The 16,831-nt window shown below is 43.9% G+C and overlaps 8 non-coding genes and 1 pseudogene across 8 annotated transcripts; all 9 read right to left on the bottom strand.

The window, feature by feature from the left end:
* Positions 1–641: 641 nt before the first annotated feature.
* LOC114856490 (U2 spliceosomal RNA) lies at positions 642–832 on the bottom strand. Its single transcript, XR_003786120.1, has one exon. It is a non-coding gene; the product is annotated as a U2 spliceosomal RNA (small nuclear RNA).
* A 586-nt stretch (positions 833–1,418) lies between these two features.
* Positions 1,419–1,581, bottom strand: LOC114856454 (U1 spliceosomal RNA). The gene has a single exon (XR_003786086.1). It is a non-coding gene; the product is annotated as a U1 spliceosomal RNA (small nuclear RNA).
* Positions 1,582–3,498: 1,917 nt separating this feature from the next.
* On the bottom strand, positions 3,499–3,689 carry LOC114856488 (U2 spliceosomal RNA). Its single transcript, XR_003786118.1, has one exon. It is a non-coding gene; the product is annotated as a U2 spliceosomal RNA (small nuclear RNA).
* A 586-nt stretch (positions 3,690–4,275) lies between these two features.
* LOC114856453 (U1 spliceosomal RNA) lies at positions 4,276–4,438 on the bottom strand. The gene has a single exon (XR_003786085.1). It is a non-coding gene; the product is annotated as a U1 spliceosomal RNA (small nuclear RNA).
* Positions 4,439–6,355: 1,917 nt separating this feature from the next.
* LOC114856487 (U2 spliceosomal RNA) lies at positions 6,356–6,546 on the bottom strand. The gene has a single exon (XR_003786117.1). It is a non-coding gene; the product is annotated as a U2 spliceosomal RNA (small nuclear RNA).
* Positions 6,547–7,132: 586 nt separating this feature from the next.
* Positions 7,133–7,295, bottom strand: LOC114856452 (U1 spliceosomal RNA). The gene has a single exon (XR_003786084.1). It is a non-coding gene; the product is annotated as a U1 spliceosomal RNA (small nuclear RNA).
* Positions 7,296–9,212: 1,917 nt separating this feature from the next.
* On the bottom strand, positions 9,213–9,403 carry LOC114856486 (U2 spliceosomal RNA). Its single transcript, XR_003786116.1, has one exon. It is a non-coding gene; the product is annotated as a U2 spliceosomal RNA (small nuclear RNA).
* A 587-nt stretch (positions 9,404–9,990) lies between these two features.
* LOC114856451 (U1 spliceosomal RNA) lies at positions 9,991–10,153 on the bottom strand. Its single transcript, XR_003786083.1, has one exon. It is a non-coding gene; the product is annotated as a U1 spliceosomal RNA (small nuclear RNA).
* A 1,924-nt stretch (positions 10,154–12,077) lies between these two features.
* LOC114856430 (U2 spliceosomal RNA) lies at positions 12,078–12,249 on the bottom strand (annotated as a pseudogene).
* Between the last annotated feature and the right edge of the window lie 4,582 nt (positions 12,250–16,831).

The following is a 16,831-nucleotide window of genomic DNA, read 5'->3' as shown; positions in this document are numbered from 1 at the left end:
GACTCGAGGAACCGCATTAACTGCAGCAATGCACGATGGGAGACGTCCCTCTAGGATGTTGTACTTTGTGAGTTCAAAGAGTTTCAGCACCGTCAGTCATCAGGGATCACGTGTGAAAGGGTCTCCTGAGAGCGGGTTCAGCAACTCATACTTACCTGGCAGGGGAGATACCATGATCGGGGTGTAAAGGACAGATACAAACCATAAACTATTGGACGGTCAAACAGAATATCAGCCGTTTAAACTTGATGTATGACGGGACACAAGAGATTAGTTGTTTTTGTAAGAATGTTACAAGAAGAGTGTTGAACCTAACCAGTCACAGAGCACATGATGACTATGTTGGGATCACAGAATAAAGGATTCAACCTTTGAATATATGACTTGGCGTTTACATGAGTCTGTGTCACCGAACCTCATTTAGAACTGAGCTGAGATCAGGAGATGCTTTTCATGAGTGGTTCCTGCATATGTCATACAATCTGTAGGTGGACAGTTTGACATTGCTGTGTAGTGGAACCACATCTTAGATGTTACAAAATATTTTACACTGACTTTTGCAGAGAACAATATCCTGTCAAATATATGGATACATTACTTTCTAATGAATAAGGAGCAGAATCTACCATTTTTACATCCATAGGGGGTGCACCGTTCCCAGAAGTACTGCAATACTGGGTCGATGCGTGGAGTGGACGGAGCAAGCCCCTATTCCATCTCCCTGCTCCAAAAATCAATTTAATATATGGTCCCCGGGTAGGGGACGTATCAGATATTAAACTGATAAGAACAGATACTACACTTGATCTTAGCCAAAAGGCCGAGAAGCGATACCGCCATGACGTAGAAGCTGAAGTACACGTTCTCCCAACAGTCAGTCTCAGTGACGGTGCAAACGTCTACGTTCAGTTGACCAGTAGATTAGAGTTTAACAGTGTGGTCCAGTGGGACCAAATGCTAAGACGTGCAACGCTTACAGAAAACGGAGGAAAGGGTTGCTCCTTAAACGTTTAAAGTCATGGTTAGTAGGGCGCCACTGGGTCATGTGACAGGCTATTGTCCAATAGGATTCATAATAAATTGGTGCTGATGACGTTTGTCATTATTACTTCTGTGTTAACTAGTCTAGCCTCAGATGAGCTAATACAAACAAATCTATCATCTTTCTCACTGAAGAAAAACTGTTTGCTCGATTAACAAGTTGACAAATAAAACTGCAGCTTCCACATCTAGTGGAGAAAAGAGAAATGCATCGAAATGTAATAAATAAAACGGGTACGGTAAAGATCAACTGAATGAATGAAGCTTGTATTTATTACAGCAGAGTAGTTAAAGAACAGATTTGAGAGTAGATTTTTTACGTGAGCCATAGCTTCATTCATACGATACTCAACGCCAATACCTTTTGAACACTTAATCAGGGGAGAGCGCGAACGCAGTCCCCCACTACCAGAAATTATGCAGTCGAGATTCCCACATTTGGGGAATTCGCAGAGGTCAGACAGCCTCAGTGCAATGGCTGAGCCTCGCCCTGGGTGAACCACCTACATGATCATGGTATCTCCCCTGCCAGGTAAGTATGAGTTGCTGAACCCGCGCTCGGGAGCCCCTTTCACACGTGATCCCTGATGACTGACGGTGCTGAAAATCATTAAACTCACAAAGTACAACGTCTCAGAAGGACGTGAAAGCACAGAAATCCACCCCAAAGGTAATGCGTTATACATAAGGACACAGACGTTATTTATATTTTTTACGATAGAATACCACATCTCCCATCGTGCTTTGTAGCAGTTCCCGGAAGTACGACACCCAGAAGAACAGCTTTATTGAGTTCTACTGGGCTCCACTGTTTACTTTAGGGACTGTTTTAACCGTTTATACGGTAGTTAAATGTCTACAGTGATAAAGAACGGTTCGTCCAAAATTTACCGGTGACCATATACTTGTAAACAACCAATCGCGTGGCAGAACTGAACCGCAGACAACCAATCGAGTCGCAGCTGAAATCAGACAAACAGCGCCTGCGTGGGTAAAAAGCGACTCCACATTTCTTTTAACACAGACTGTTACATATAGTTTAGATCAGCCGAAGTCTGTTTCTGCACATTACTTAAATTGCAAAGCTGCCTGAGGACCTGTTTTGCGGTAGGAAAGAATTATAGAATTATTTGTTTCCGCGACCGTTAGAGGATGAAGCGAAATCAATGTGTGTCTTTTAGATGCACGACTTTATATAGAAGTTTGTTCTCTGACAAAGGAAACATTTTGAAGCAACAACCGTTTCTTAAGTTACTATGTAAAAATGTCTGATTATATCTTTGAAGGTGCAAAGAAATTTGGACTCATCAGATCATATTTCCAAAGTTTAGCTGTTTTGATCTTTAGTCGTTGCTACAACCTCATTATTAGACCATATTTTTGCATTAGCTGGATAAATGACTTTGAAGGAATGTTGTTGCTTCAAGTCCATTAGAAATAACGCTAGTTTTGTCGGCTAGTGACGCTAGTTTTGTCGGCTTTAAATAGTTTTCATCTTCATTTGAAACAGACGAGTTAACGTTACAAAATGTTTCCTTTGTCAGAAAACAAACTTCCACGACTAAAGTTGTGCAGCTAAAAGTACACATTCACAATATTCTACTGGCCCGCTTCATCCTTTCGCGGAAACCAACAATTATTTCCTACCGCAAAACATGTCACCATACGTCCACAGGCAGCTTTGCCATTTAAGTAATGTGCAAAATCAAACTCTCTGACCTAACATATGTGGAACAGTCTGTGTTAAAAGAAATGTCGAGTCGCTTTCTACCCACGCAGGAGCGGGTGCGAGCGCCGATTGTCTAATTTCAGCCGCGACTCGAGGAACCGCATTAACTGCAGCAATGCACGATGGGAGACGTCCCTCTAGGATGTTGTACTTTGTGAGTTCAAAGAGTTTCAGCACCGTCAGTCATCAGGGATCACGTGTGAAAGGGTCTCCTGAGAGCGGGTTCAGCAACTCATACTTACCTGGCAGGGGAGATACCATGATCGGGGTGTAAAGGACAGATACAAACCATAAACTATTGGACGGTCAAACAGAATATCAGCCGTTTAAACTTGATGTATGACGGGACACAAGAGATTAGTTGTTTTTGTAAGAATGTTACAAGAAGAGTGTTGAACCTAACCAGTCACAGAGCACATGATGACTATGTTGGGATCACAGAATAAAGGATTCAACCTTTGAATATATGACTTGGCGTTTACATGAGTCTGTGTCACCGAACCTCATTTAGAACTGAGCTGAGATCAGGAGATGCTTTTCATGAGTGGTTCCTGCATATGTCATACAATCTGTAGGTGGACAGTTTGACATTGCTGTGTAGTGGAACCACATCTTAGATGTTACAAAATATTTTACACTGACTTTTGCAGAGAACAATATCCTGTCAAATATATGGATACATTACTTTCTAATGAATAAGGAGCAGAATCTACCATTTTTACATCCATAGGGGGTGCACCGTTCCCAGAAGTACTGCAATACTGGGTCGATGCGTGGAGTGGACGGAGCAAGCCCCTATTCCATCTCCCTGCTCCAAAAATCAATTTAATATATGGTCCCCGGGTAGGGGACGTATCAGATATTAAACTGATAAGAACAGATACTACACTTGATCTTAGCCAAAAGGCCGAGAAGCGATACCGCCATGACGTAGAAGCTGAAGTACACGTTCTCCCAACAGTCAGTCTCAGTGACGGTGCAAACGTCTACGTTCAGTTGACCAGTAGATTAGAGTTTAACAGTGTGGTCCAGTGGGACCAAATGCTAAGACGTGCAACGCTTACAGAAAACGGAGGAAAGGGTTGCTCCTTAAACGTTTAAAGTCATGGTTAGTAGGGCGCCACTGGGTCATGTGACAGGCTATTGTCCAATAGGATTCATAATAAATTGGTGCTGATGACGTTTGTCATTATTACTTCTGTGTTAACTAGTCTAGCCTCAGATGAGCTAATACAAACAAATCTATCATCTTTCTCACTGAAGAAAAACTGTTTGCTCGATTAACAAGTTGACAAATAAAACTGCAGCTTCCACATCTAGTGGAGAAAAGAGAAATGCATCGAAATGTAATAAATAAAACGGGTACGGTAAAGATCAACTGAATGAATGAAGCTTGTATTTATTACAGCAGAGTAGTTAAAGAACAGATTTGAGAGTAGATTTTTTACGTGAGCCATAGCTTCATTCATACGATACTCAACGCCAATACCTTTTGAACACTTAATCAGGGGAGAGCGCGAACGCAGTCCCCCACTACCAGAAATTATGCAGTCGAGATTCCCACATTTGGGGAATTCGCAGAGGTCAGACAGCCTCAGTGCAATGGCTGAGCCTCGCCCTGGGTGAACCACCTACATGATCATGGTATCTCCCCTGCCAGGTAAGTATGAGTTGCTGAACCCGCGCTCGGGAGCCCCTTTCACACGTGATCCCTGATGACTGACGGTGCTGAAAATCATTAAACTCACAAAGTACAACGTCTCAGAAGGACGTGAAAGCACAGAAATCCACCCCAAAGGTAATGCGTTATACATAAGGACACAGACGTTATTTATATTTTTTACGATAGAATACCACATCTCCCATCGTGCTTTGTAGCAGTTCCCGGAAGTACGACACCCAGAAGAACAGCTTTATTGAGTTCTACTGGGCTCCACTGTTTACTTTAGGGACTGTTTTAACCGTTTATACGGTAGTTAAATGTCTACAGTGATAAAGAACGGTTCGTCCAAAATTTACCGGTGACCATATACTTGTAAACAACCAATCGCGTGGCAGAACTGAACCGCAGACAACCAATCGAGTCGCAGCTGAAATCAGACAAACAGCGCCTGCGTGGGTAAAAAGCGACTCCACATTTCTTTTAACACAGACTGTTACATATAGTTTAGATCAGCCGAAGTCTGTTTCTGCACATTACTTAAATTGCAAAGCTGCCTGAGGACCTGTTTTGCGGTAGGAAAGAATTATAGAATTATTTGTTTCCGCGACCGTTAGAGGATGAAGCGAAATCAATGTGTGTCTTTTAGATGCACGACTTTATATAGAAGTTTGTTCTCTGACAAAGGAAACATTTTGAAGCAACAACCGTTTCTTAAGTTACTATGTAAAAATGTCTGATTATATCTTTGAAGGTGCAAAGAAATTTGGACTCATCAGATCATATTTCCAAAGTTTAGCTGTTTTGATCTTTAGTCGTTGCTACAACCTCATTATTAGACCATATTTTTGCATTAGCTGGATAAATGACTTTGAAGGAATGTTGTTGCTTCAAGTCCATTAGAAATAACGCTAGTTTTGTCGGCTAGTGACGCTAGTTTTGTCGGCTTTAAATAGTTTTCATCTTCATTTGAAACAGACGAGTTAACGTTACAAAATGTTTCCTTTGTCAGAAAACAAACTTCCACGACTAAAGTTGTGCAGCTAAAAGTACACATTCACAATATTCTACTGGCCCGCTTCATCCTTTCGCGGAAACCAACAATTATTTCCTACCGCAAAACATGTCACCATACGTCCACAGGCAGCTTTGCCATTTAAGTAATGTGCAAAATCAAACTCTCTGACCTAACATATGTGGAACAGTCTGTGTTAAAAGAAATGTCGAGTCGCTTTCTACCCACGCAGGAGCGGGTGCGAGCGCCGATTGTCTAATTTCAGCCGCGACTCGAGGAACCGCATTAACTGCAGCAATGCACGATGGGAGACGTCCCTCTAGGATGTTGTACTTTGTGAGTTCAAAGAGTTTCAGCACCGTCAGTCATCAGGGATCACGTGTGAAAGGGTCTCCTGAGAGCGGGTTCAGCAACTCATACTTACCTGGCAGGGGAGATACCATGATCGGGGTGTAAAGGACAGATACAAACCATAAACTATTGGACGGTCAAACAGAATATCAGCCGTTTAAACTTGATGTATGACGGGACACAAGAGATTAGTTGTTTTTGTAAGAATGTTACAAGAAGAGTGTTGAACCTAACCAGTCACAGAGCACATGATGACTATGTTGGGATCACAGAATAAAGGATTCAACCTTTGAATATATGACTTGGCGTTTACATGAGTCTGTGTCACCGAACCTCATTTAGAACTGAGCTGAGATCAGGAGATGCTTTTCATGAGTGGTTCCTGCATATGTCATACAATCTGTAGGTGGACAGTTTGACATTGCTGTGTAGTGGAACCACATCTTAGATGTTACAAAATATTTTACACTGACTTTTGCAGAGAACAATATCCTGTCAAATATATGGATACATTACTTTCTAATGAATAAGGAGCAGAATCTACCATTTTTACATCCATAGGGGGTGCACCGTTCCCAGAAGTACTGCAATACTGGGTCGATGCGTGGAGTGGACGGAGCAAGCCCCTATTCCATCTCCCTGCTCCAAAAATCAATTTAATATATGGTCCCCGGGTAGGGGACGTATCAGATATTAAACTGATAAGAACAGATACTACACTTGATCTTAGCCAAAAGGCCGAGAAGCGATACCGCCATGACGTAGAAGCTGAAGTACACGTTCTCCCAACAGTCAGTCTCAGTGACGGTGCAAACGTCTACGTTCAGTTGACCAGTAGATTAGAGTTTAACAGTGTGGTCCAGTGGGACCAAATGCTAAGACGTGCAACGCTTACAGAAAACGGAGGAAAGGGTTGCTCCTTAAACGTTTAAAGTCATGGTTAGTAGGGCGCCACTGGGTCATGTGACAGGCTATTGTCCAATAGGATTCATAATAAATTGGTGCTGATGACGTTTGTCATTATTACTTCTGTGTTAACTAGTCTAGCCTCAGATGAGCTAATACAAACAAATCTATCATCTTTCTCACTGAAGAAAAACTGTTTGCTCGATTAACAAGTTGACAAATAAAACTGCAGCTTCCACATCTAGTGGAGAAAAGAGAAATGCATCGAAATGTAATAAATAAAACGGGTACGGTAAAGATCAACTGAATGAATGAAGCTTGTATTTATTACAGCAGAGTAGTTAAAGAACAGATTTGAGAGTAGATTTTTTACGTGAGCCATAGCTTCATTCATACGATACTCAACGCCAATACCTTTTGAACACTTAATCAGGGGAGAGCGCGAACGCAGTCCCCCACTACCAGAAATTATGCAGTCGAGATTCCCACATTTGGGGAATTCGCAGAGGTCAGACAGCCTCAGTGCAATGGCTGAGCCTCGCCCTGGGTGAACCACCTACATGATCATGGTATCTCCCCTGCCAGGTAAGTATGAGTTGCTGAACCCGCGCTCGGGAGCCCCTTTCACACGTGATCCCTGATGACTGACGGTGCTGAAAATCATTAAACTCACAAAGTACAACGTCTCAGAAGGACGTGAAAGCACAGAAATCCACCCCAAAGGTAATGCGTTATACATAAGGACACAGACGTTATTTATATTTTTTACGATAGAATACCACATCTCCCATCGTGCTTTGTAGCAGTTCCCGGAAGTACGACACCCAGAAGAACAGCTTTATTGAGTTCTACTGGGCTCCACTGTTTACTTTAGGGACTGTTTTAACCGTTTATACGGTAGTTAAATGTCTACAGTGATAAAGAACGGTTCGTCCAAAATTTACCGGTGACCATATACTTGTAAACAACCAATCGCGTGGCAGAACTGAACCGCAGACAACCAATCGAGTCGCAGCTGAAATCAGACAAACAGCGCCTGCGTGGGTAAAAAGCGACTCCACATTTCTTTTAACACAGACTGTTACATATAGTTTAGATCAGCCGAAGTCTGTTTCTGCACATTACTTAAATTGCAAAGCTGCCTGAGGACCTGTTTTGCGGTAGGAAAGAATTATAGAATTATTTGTTTCCGCGACCGTTAGAGGATGAAGCGAAATCAATGTGTGTCTTTTAGATGCACGACTTTATATAGAAGTTTGTTCTCTGACAAAGGAAACATTTTGAAGCAACAACCGTTTCTTAAGTTACTATGTAAAAATGTCTGATTATATCTTTGAAGGTGCAAAGAAATTTGGACTCATCAGATCATATTTCCAAAGTTTAGCTGTTTTGATCTTTAGTCGTTGCTACAACCTCATTATTAGACCATATTTTTGCATTAGCTGGATAAATGACTTTGAAGGAATGTTGTTGCTTCAAGTCCATTAGAAATAACGCTAGTTTTGTCGGCTAGTGACGCTAGTTTTGTCGGCTTTAAATAGTTTTCATCTTCATTTGAAACAGACGAGTTAACGTTACAAAATGTTTCCTTTGTCAGAAAACAAACTTCCACGACTAAAGTTGTGCAGCTAAAAGTACACATTCACAATATTCTACTGGCCCGCTTCATCCTTTCGCGGAAACCAACAATTATTTCCTACCGCAAAACATGTCACCATACGTCCACAGGCAGCTTTGCCATTTAAGTAATGTGCAAAATCAAACTCTCTGACCTAACATATGTGGAACAGTCTGTGTTAAAAGAAATGTCGAGTCGCTTTCTACCCACGCAGGAGCGGGTGCGAGCGCCGATTGTCTAATTTCAGCCGCGACTCGAGGAACCGCATTAACTGCAGCAATGCACGATGGGAGACGTCCCTCTAGGATGTTGTACTTTGTGAGTTCAAAGAGTTTCAGCACCGTCAGTCATCAGGGATCACGTGTGAAAGGGTCTCCTGAGAGCGGGTTCAGCAACTCATACTTACCTGGCAGGGGAGATACCATGATCGGGGTGTAAAGGACAGATACAAACCATAAACTATTGGACGGTCAAACAGAATATCAGCCGTTTAAACTTGATGTATGACGGGACACAAGAGATTAGTTGTTTTTGTAAGAATGTTACAAGAAGAGTGTTGAACCTAACCAGTCACAGAGCACATGATGACTATGTTGGGATCACAGAATAAAGGATTCAACCTTTGAATATATGACTTGGCGTTTACATGAGTCTGTGTCACCGAACCTCATTTAGAACTGAGCTGAGATCAGGAGATGCTTTTCATGAGTGGTTCCTGCATATGTCATACAATCTGTAGGTGGACAGTTTGACATTGCTGTGTAGTGGAACCACATCTTAGATGTTACAAAATATTTTACACTGACTTTTGCAGAGAACAATATCCTGTCAAATATATGGATACATTACTTTCTAATGAATAAGGAGCAGAATCTACCATTTTTACATCCATAGGGGGTGCACCGTTCCCAGAAGTACTGCAATACTGGGTCGATGCGTGGAGTGGACGGAGCAAGCCCCTATTCCATCTCCCTGCTCCAAAAATCAATTTAATATATGGTCCCCGGGTAGGGGACGTATCAGATATTAAACTGATAAGAACAGATACTACACTTGATCTTAGCCAAAAGGCCGAGAAGCGATACCGCCATGACGTAGAAGCTGAAGTACACGTTCTCCCAACAGTCAGTCTCAGTGACGGTGCAAACGTCTACGTTCAGTTGACCAGTAGATTAGAGTTTAACAGTGTGGTCCAGTGGGACCAAATGCTAAGACGTGCAACGCTTACAGAAAACGGAGGAAAGGGTTGCTCCTTAAACGTTTAAAGTCATGGTTAGTAGGGCGCCACTGGGTCATGTGACAGGCTATTGTCCAATAGGATTCATAATAAATTGGTGCTGATGACGTTTGTCATTATTACTTCTGTGTTAACTAGTCTAGCCTCAGATGAGCTAATACAAACAAATCTATCATCTTTCTCACTGAAGAAAAACTGTTTGCTCGATTAACAAGTTGACAAATAAAACTGCAGCTTCCACATCTAGTGGAGAAAAGAGAAATGCATCGAAATGTAATAAATAAAACGGGTACGGTAAAGATCAACTGAATGAATGAAGCTTGTATTTATTACAGCAGAAGTAGTTAAAGAACAGATTTGAGAGTAGATTTTTTACGTGAGCCATAGCTTCATTCATACGATACTCAACGACAATACCTTTTGAACACTTAATCAGGGGAGAGCGCGAACGCAGTCCCCCACTACCAGAAATTATGCAGTCGAGATTCCCACATTTGGGGAATTCGCAGAGGTCAGACAGCCTCAGTGCAATGGCTGAGCCTCGCCCTGGGTGAACCACCTACATGATCATGGTATCTCCCCTGCCAGGTAAGTATGAGTTGCTGAACCCGCGCTCGGGAGCCCCTTTCACACGTGATCCCTGATGACTGACGGTGCTGAAAATCATTAAACTCACAAAGTACAACGTCTCAGAAGGACGTGAAAGCACAGAAATCCACCCCAAAGGAAATGCGTTATACATAAGGACACAGACGTTATTTATATTTTTTACGATAGAATACCACATCTCCCATCGTGCTTTGTAGCAGTTCCCGGAAGTACGACACCCAGAAGAACAGCTTTATTGAGTTCTACTGGGCTCCACTGTTTACTTTAGGGACTGTTTTAACCATTTATACGGTAGTTAAATGTCTACAGTGATAAAGAACGAAGAACGGTTCGTCCAAAATTTACCGGTGACCATATACTTGTAAACAACCAATCGCGTGGCAGAACTGAACCGCAGACAACCAATCGAGTCGCAGCTGAAATCAGACAAACAGCGCCTGCGTGGGTAAAAAGCGACTCCACATTTCTTTTAACACAGACTGTTACATATAGTTTAGATCAGCCGAAGTCTGTTTCTGCACATTACTTAAATTGCAAAGCTGCCTGAGGACCTGTTTTGCGGTAGGAAAGAATTATAGAATTATTTGTTTCCGCGACCGTTAGAGGATGAAGCGAAATCAATGTGTGTCTTTTAGATGCACGACTTTATATAGAAGTTTGTTCTCTGACAAAGGAAACATTTTGAAGCAACAACCGTTTCTTAAGTTACTATGTAAAAATGTCTGATTATATCTTTGAAGGTGCAAAGGAATTTGGACTCATCAGATCATATTTCCAAAGTTTAGCTGTTTTGATCTTTAGTCGTTGCTACAACCTCATTATTAGACCATATTTTTGCATTAGCTGGATAAATGACTTTGAAGGAATGTTGTTGCTTCAAGTCCATTAGAAATAACGCTAGTTTTGTCGGCTAGTGACGCTAGTTTTGTCGGCTTTAAATAGTTTTCATCTTCATTTGAAACAGACGAGTTAACGTTACAAAATATTTCCTTTGTCAGAAAACAAACTTCCACGACTAAAGTTGTGCAGCTAAAAGTACACATTCACAATATTCTACTGGCCCGCTTCATCCTTTCGCGGAAACCAACAATTATTTCCTACCGCAAAACATGTCACCATACGTCCACAGGCAGCTTTGCCATTTAAGTAATGTGCAAAATCAAACTCTCTGACCTAACATATGTGGAACAGTCTGTGTTAAAAGAAATGTCGAGTCGCTTTCTACCCACGCAGGAGCGGGTGCGAGCGCCGATTGTCTAATTTCAGCCGCGACTCGAGGAACCGCATTAACTGCAGCAATGCACGATGGGAGACGTCCCTCTAGGGTGTTGTACATCGTGAGTTCAAAGAGTTTCAGCACCGTCAGTCATCAGGGATCACGTGTGAAAGGGTCTCCTGAGAGCGGGTTCAGCAACTCATACTTACCTGGCAGGGGAGATACCTTGATCGGGGTGTAAAGGACAGATACAAACCATAAACTATTGGACGGTCAAACAGAATATCAGCCGTTTAAACTTGATGTATGACGGGACACAAGAGATTAGTTGTTTTTGTAAGAATGTTACAAGAAGAGTGTTGAACCTAACCAGTCACAGAGCACATGATGACTATGTTGGGATCACAGAATAAAGGATTCAACCTTTGAATATATGACTTGGCGTTTACATGAGTCTGTGTCACCGAACCTCATTTAGAACTGAGCTGAGATCAGGAGATGCTTTTCATGAGTGGTTCCTGCATATGTCATACAATCTGTAGGTGGACAGTTTGACATTGCTGTGTAGTGGAACCACATCTTAGATGTTAGAAAATATTTTACACTGACTTTTGCAGAGAACAATATCCTGTCAAATATATGGATACATTATTTTCTAATGAATAAGGAGCAGAATCTACCATTTTTACATCCATAGGGGGTGCACCGTTCCCAGAAGTACTGCAATACTGGGTCGATGCGTGGAGTGGACGGAGCAAGCCCCTATTCCATCTCCCTGCTCCAAAAATCAATTTAATATATGGTCCCCGGGTAGGGGACGTATCAGATATTAAACTGATAAGAACAGATTTTTTTTTAAGAACAGATTTTCCGTTTATTAACATTCTTTAAACACTACACGTCATGAACAACTGAATCCATCAAAACACTTCACAATAACAAATGAGACAAGAAACAGTAAAACGAAAAACTCAAACATTTCAAAACACTGAAATCCTGAATAAATATTATGTTGTTCTAAAGATCAAAGCAATCAAGAAAAACTCCCTCACCTGCCTTCAACCATTCAAAACCTGTACTGCCACCTTTCCCTTCATTTTACATCCTACATCCAACCTAGACCTCCTTTCCATTTTTCTTTTGCTGCATGATACCCCCACCTTTCTATGTCATTTCGCATTCTGTCCACAACATCCCACTCCACCTTTTTCATTATTTCCCCCACAGTTCCCTGTGTCCCCCTTTTTACCAACGTCTGGCGAGCCAACCACAGACCCTTTTTATATAAAGACACCATCAGCCATAACAAACCCTTATCCTTTGTCCCCATCTCAATTCCCTCCCCTCTTTCCACCACTGCCCATGACAAAACCAACCCCCCATTCAACTTCCGCAACACTCTTTCCGCCCCAGCCCACACCACCCTCGCAAAACCACAATCCCACATAACATGTTTCACCGTTTCTGCCTCTGTACATATCACTCGCGGGCACTGAGGTGACCTACACAGATTGTGCCTGTACATTTTTTCCCTAACTGGAAGGCTGTTATGAAGGCACAGCCAGTTTAGATCCTTAAGACCATTATCCAGGCCTGGCATCTGCACTATTTTCCACACCGCAGAGGGCACCCGCAACAGGGGCTCAAGGGTTACCTTTTCCCTAACCACCTTATACAAAGCCCGATGATCCTTCCAAAGCCCTCTTTCCAGTGCCTCCGGATGCGCCCTCAACCACTCTGCCGCATGGGTGAAATGCCAAGGTCTTTGCTCCGACCGGGGCCCCTCATTGGACCAAGCAATGAGCCTCCTGACTGAGTAAGAAAAATAATATCGGAGTCCACAAACCACTGGGTGCGACCCCACCAGTACCAAACCCTGCACCAAGGATGTAACAAAAATGGCATCCAACTTCAAAGGGAAATCTGGCACATCTCGGCCCCCGTCTTCCAAACCAGCCAGCATTCTCCTTCTTGCTACCCATTCATACCGCCCACCCCAGAGAAAACCAAACACAAGGCGGGTCAAGGGCCGCCTCAAACACCGTGGCAAAGGGTAGACATATGCCAAATAAAGCAAGGAGGATAACACATCCACCTTTAACACCAGCACCTTGCCTACCAGCGTCAACCTTCTTGATTTCCACAGGGCCATCTTTTTCGATGCCCGTGCAATTCGCCCTGTCCAATTTAATGTTGCGCTATTAGACGTGTCGAAAAGCACCCCCAAAACTTTTAAGGGATCCTGACATATCAGTAATCCCCCAGGGGCGTCTCTACGCTCTTTCCAGCTCCCAAAAAACTTCACTTTACTTTTGTGTACGTTCAGCTGGGCACCCGAGAACCTCCCAAAATCTCTAAAAATCTCTAAAGTTTTCACCAGACTTTGTTCATCGTCCAACAACAGTGTTGTATCATCTGCATACTGTAAGACCTTTATTCGCCTTCCCCCGCCACCCGGTACCAAAGCCCCCCTCACCCCCGGTTCTACCCTGACCGCTGCCGCCACAGTCTCCATGTACAACACAAAAAGGAGAGGGGATAGTGGGCAACCCTGCCGCACCCCCGATTGCACTGTGAACTCTCTACTTAAATTCCCATTCACCACCACTACACTACTCGCCCCAATATACATTGACCTTAACCACCCAATGAAACTCGAACCAAAGCCCATACCCTTAAGAACCCCGAACAAAAAACCCCAGTGAACCTGATCAAAAGCTTTTGCCTGGTCCAAACCTACCACCATCAGTGGCAAATTCCTGTCTGCCACCCAGGCTGTGACATCCCTAATCAACTGAAGGTTCTGATATATTGAACGACCTGCTACCCCACATGTCTGGTTTACATGGACCACACCGGGCAACAGTGCGCCAAGACGATTGGCTAGAACCTTAGCAAGGAGTTTGTAATCAACTCCCAACATTGTTAAAGGCCTCCAGTTTTGTAAGTGGGACTTATCTCCCCCTTTGTGCAACAAAGTAATGACACCCATCTTAAAAGACCTTCCCCACCTCCCCTCCCTCAGCCCCTCAGACAGGACTTCCAGGAGGGCAGGCCCCAAAATATCCCAAAAAGCAACATAAAACTCCACTGGCAGCCCGTCCCGCCCCTGGCCCTTGTGGCGCTTCATCCCATGAGTGCTTTTGTCAGTTCAGCCAAGTTGAGTGGAGCCCCCAAAACAGCCGCCTGCACCAGAGATACGCGTCCCCTGACCAAATCTAAAACCTTCCTGCACCCTGCGTCACCACCACCCGCTCCGCAAAAAAATCTTGATAATAGTCCGCAACCACTTCCACCATACCTCCCGCATCAGACACCACCCGCCCACCAACTTGAACCTCCTTAAAAACTTGGCGCACCCTTGCTGCACGCACAGACCCAAAAAACTGTGCTGTACACTTTTCATTCCACTCCCGGAACTCCTGCCTTTTGGTTAACAGTGATACCCTAGTCCGGCTGTCGTACACCATTTTCAGCTGAGCCATAAGATGCCCATGCTCTCCCCCATCCATAGCCTTTCCAGAATTAACCATAACCTGCTCCCATTCTAGACGTCTTTGCAACCTCCTGACTTCAGCCTCTTCCCTCTGAGCTCTGCGCTTTGAATATGCAATACAGAAATGCTTTACCCGCTTCTTCAAAACTTCCCACCAGTCCACTGCTCTTTCACACACAGCCCGAACTCCCAGTAACCCCTGCAGTAAATCATTGCAATCCTTTCGGAATTTTGCTTCCTGCAATATGCTGCAATTCAGCTTCCAATAACCCGGCCCAAACACTGGGTCCCCCACTCTGACCTGATATACCACCCCACAATGATCAGAAAAAAATGTAGGCACCACCTTGCCAGAACTTAAAACTACAGATTGCGAGAAAAGTAAATAATCAAGACGGCCTGAGTGCCCCCTGGTATTCCGCCACGTGGGTCCCAACAAAGCTGGTCGAACAGCTCGACCTCCATCAAATAGACCCATTACCATAAGCGGACCCAACCACCCCCCTCCACTATCACCCATAGCCTCATTCCAATCACCCCCCAGGATAATACACCTGTTTGTCCCACAGTGGGGGATTAAAGCCTCCACCATTTCTAACCTCTCTGACCGTATCTGCGACCCATATACCACCATAACCCGAAAACTAAAACCCCTACCAATTAAAATCACACCCATCACCCTTCCCTGCACCACCACAAAAGAGCGCTCTATCTGCACTTTGCTATCAAATAAAATACCCACCCCTGATGAGTGCACTCCCCCCACACTTCCACACGCGACCGTCCCCCACCCATTCCTCCCCAAAATTCTTCACATCTCTTCCATCCCGCAATGAGACCTCTTGAATCAAACACACTGTTAACTTCATGTCCCTAATAAAACTAAATACAGATGCAACGCTTCAATCATCCCTCAGACCCCTTACATTAATAAGGTACCCACTCTCATATAAGAAAAAACAAAAGCCAATAATCTCAGTCCAAAAGTCAGAGGTCTCATAGCTATCCCCCCTCCTCCATCTGCTCCGCCCATGAGAAAGGTGTTACTGAACAAAACTTCTGGTTGTTGACTACTCCGTTCCACTCCTACTCTGTCCTCCAATGAGGGGAGGGGTGACATGTCAGATGACAGATCAAAATCCAGATCAAAAGTCTCCAGCACAACAGGTCCCAAAGAGGAAGATAAACCGTGCGTGTTTTCTTGCAATCCTCCCACTGGGGCCTGCTGGGCTAAATCAGTGAAATTTGAGGGGAGAGGTACCTCCCCCTTTGACTTCTTCAATAACCTCTCGTCGACACATTGTTCACCCTCCTCTCCACCTTTACAAGCTTGACGACTCTTACGTGCCTTCTCCTTTCCTTGGCCTCTCCTGCAGACCTTTCCGACTGAGGGATCCCCACCTTCCAGCACACATGAAGCACCACTTGTGCTGTGATCGCCCACCAAAGCGGACTGCTGGATGGTCTCGTCATCATTTAATCCGCAATCCGTCGTCAAGTTCTCTTCTGTGGTCTTCTGTTCTTCACCAGTTCCCACCTGTATAACTTCACCTGAAGCTGAATCTCGAACACATCGCTCCTCCTCAACGCTCGTTTCCACTCTGATGACCTGCCTTGCCACTTCGGCAAAAGTCTTTTTCCGGCTAGGACAGTCCCTGTACAAATGACCCAAATCACCACAACTATGGCATGATTTGCTGTATGGGCAAGTACTTGCTTCATGCCCCTCCTTATCACAAAAACGGCAATGCAAAGCGTGACAACTGGCTTCCACATGGCCATGTTTGTTGCATCGCCTGCAGGAAAAAGGCTGTCGTGAATAAAACAAATAGCCCCTGTCGGCTCCTAGCTGGAACACGGCAGGAGGATGTCTCCAACCATCCACCCCCTCATTGTCCTCATGTAGCAACACTTGAAACTGACGACGTCCTGTCCAGAAACCAAGCGGGTCCT

The sequence above is a fragment of the Betta splendens genome, chromosome 5, assembly GCF_900634795.4.
Source record: "Betta splendens chromosome 5, fBetSpl5.4, whole genome shotgun sequence".
Classification (NCBI taxonomy): Eukaryota; Metazoa; Chordata; class Actinopteri; order Anabantiformes; family Osphronemidae; genus Betta; species Betta splendens.
The sequence above is the reverse complement of the archived record's forward strand: the minus strand, read 5'-3'. Positions and strand labels throughout refer to the sequence as shown.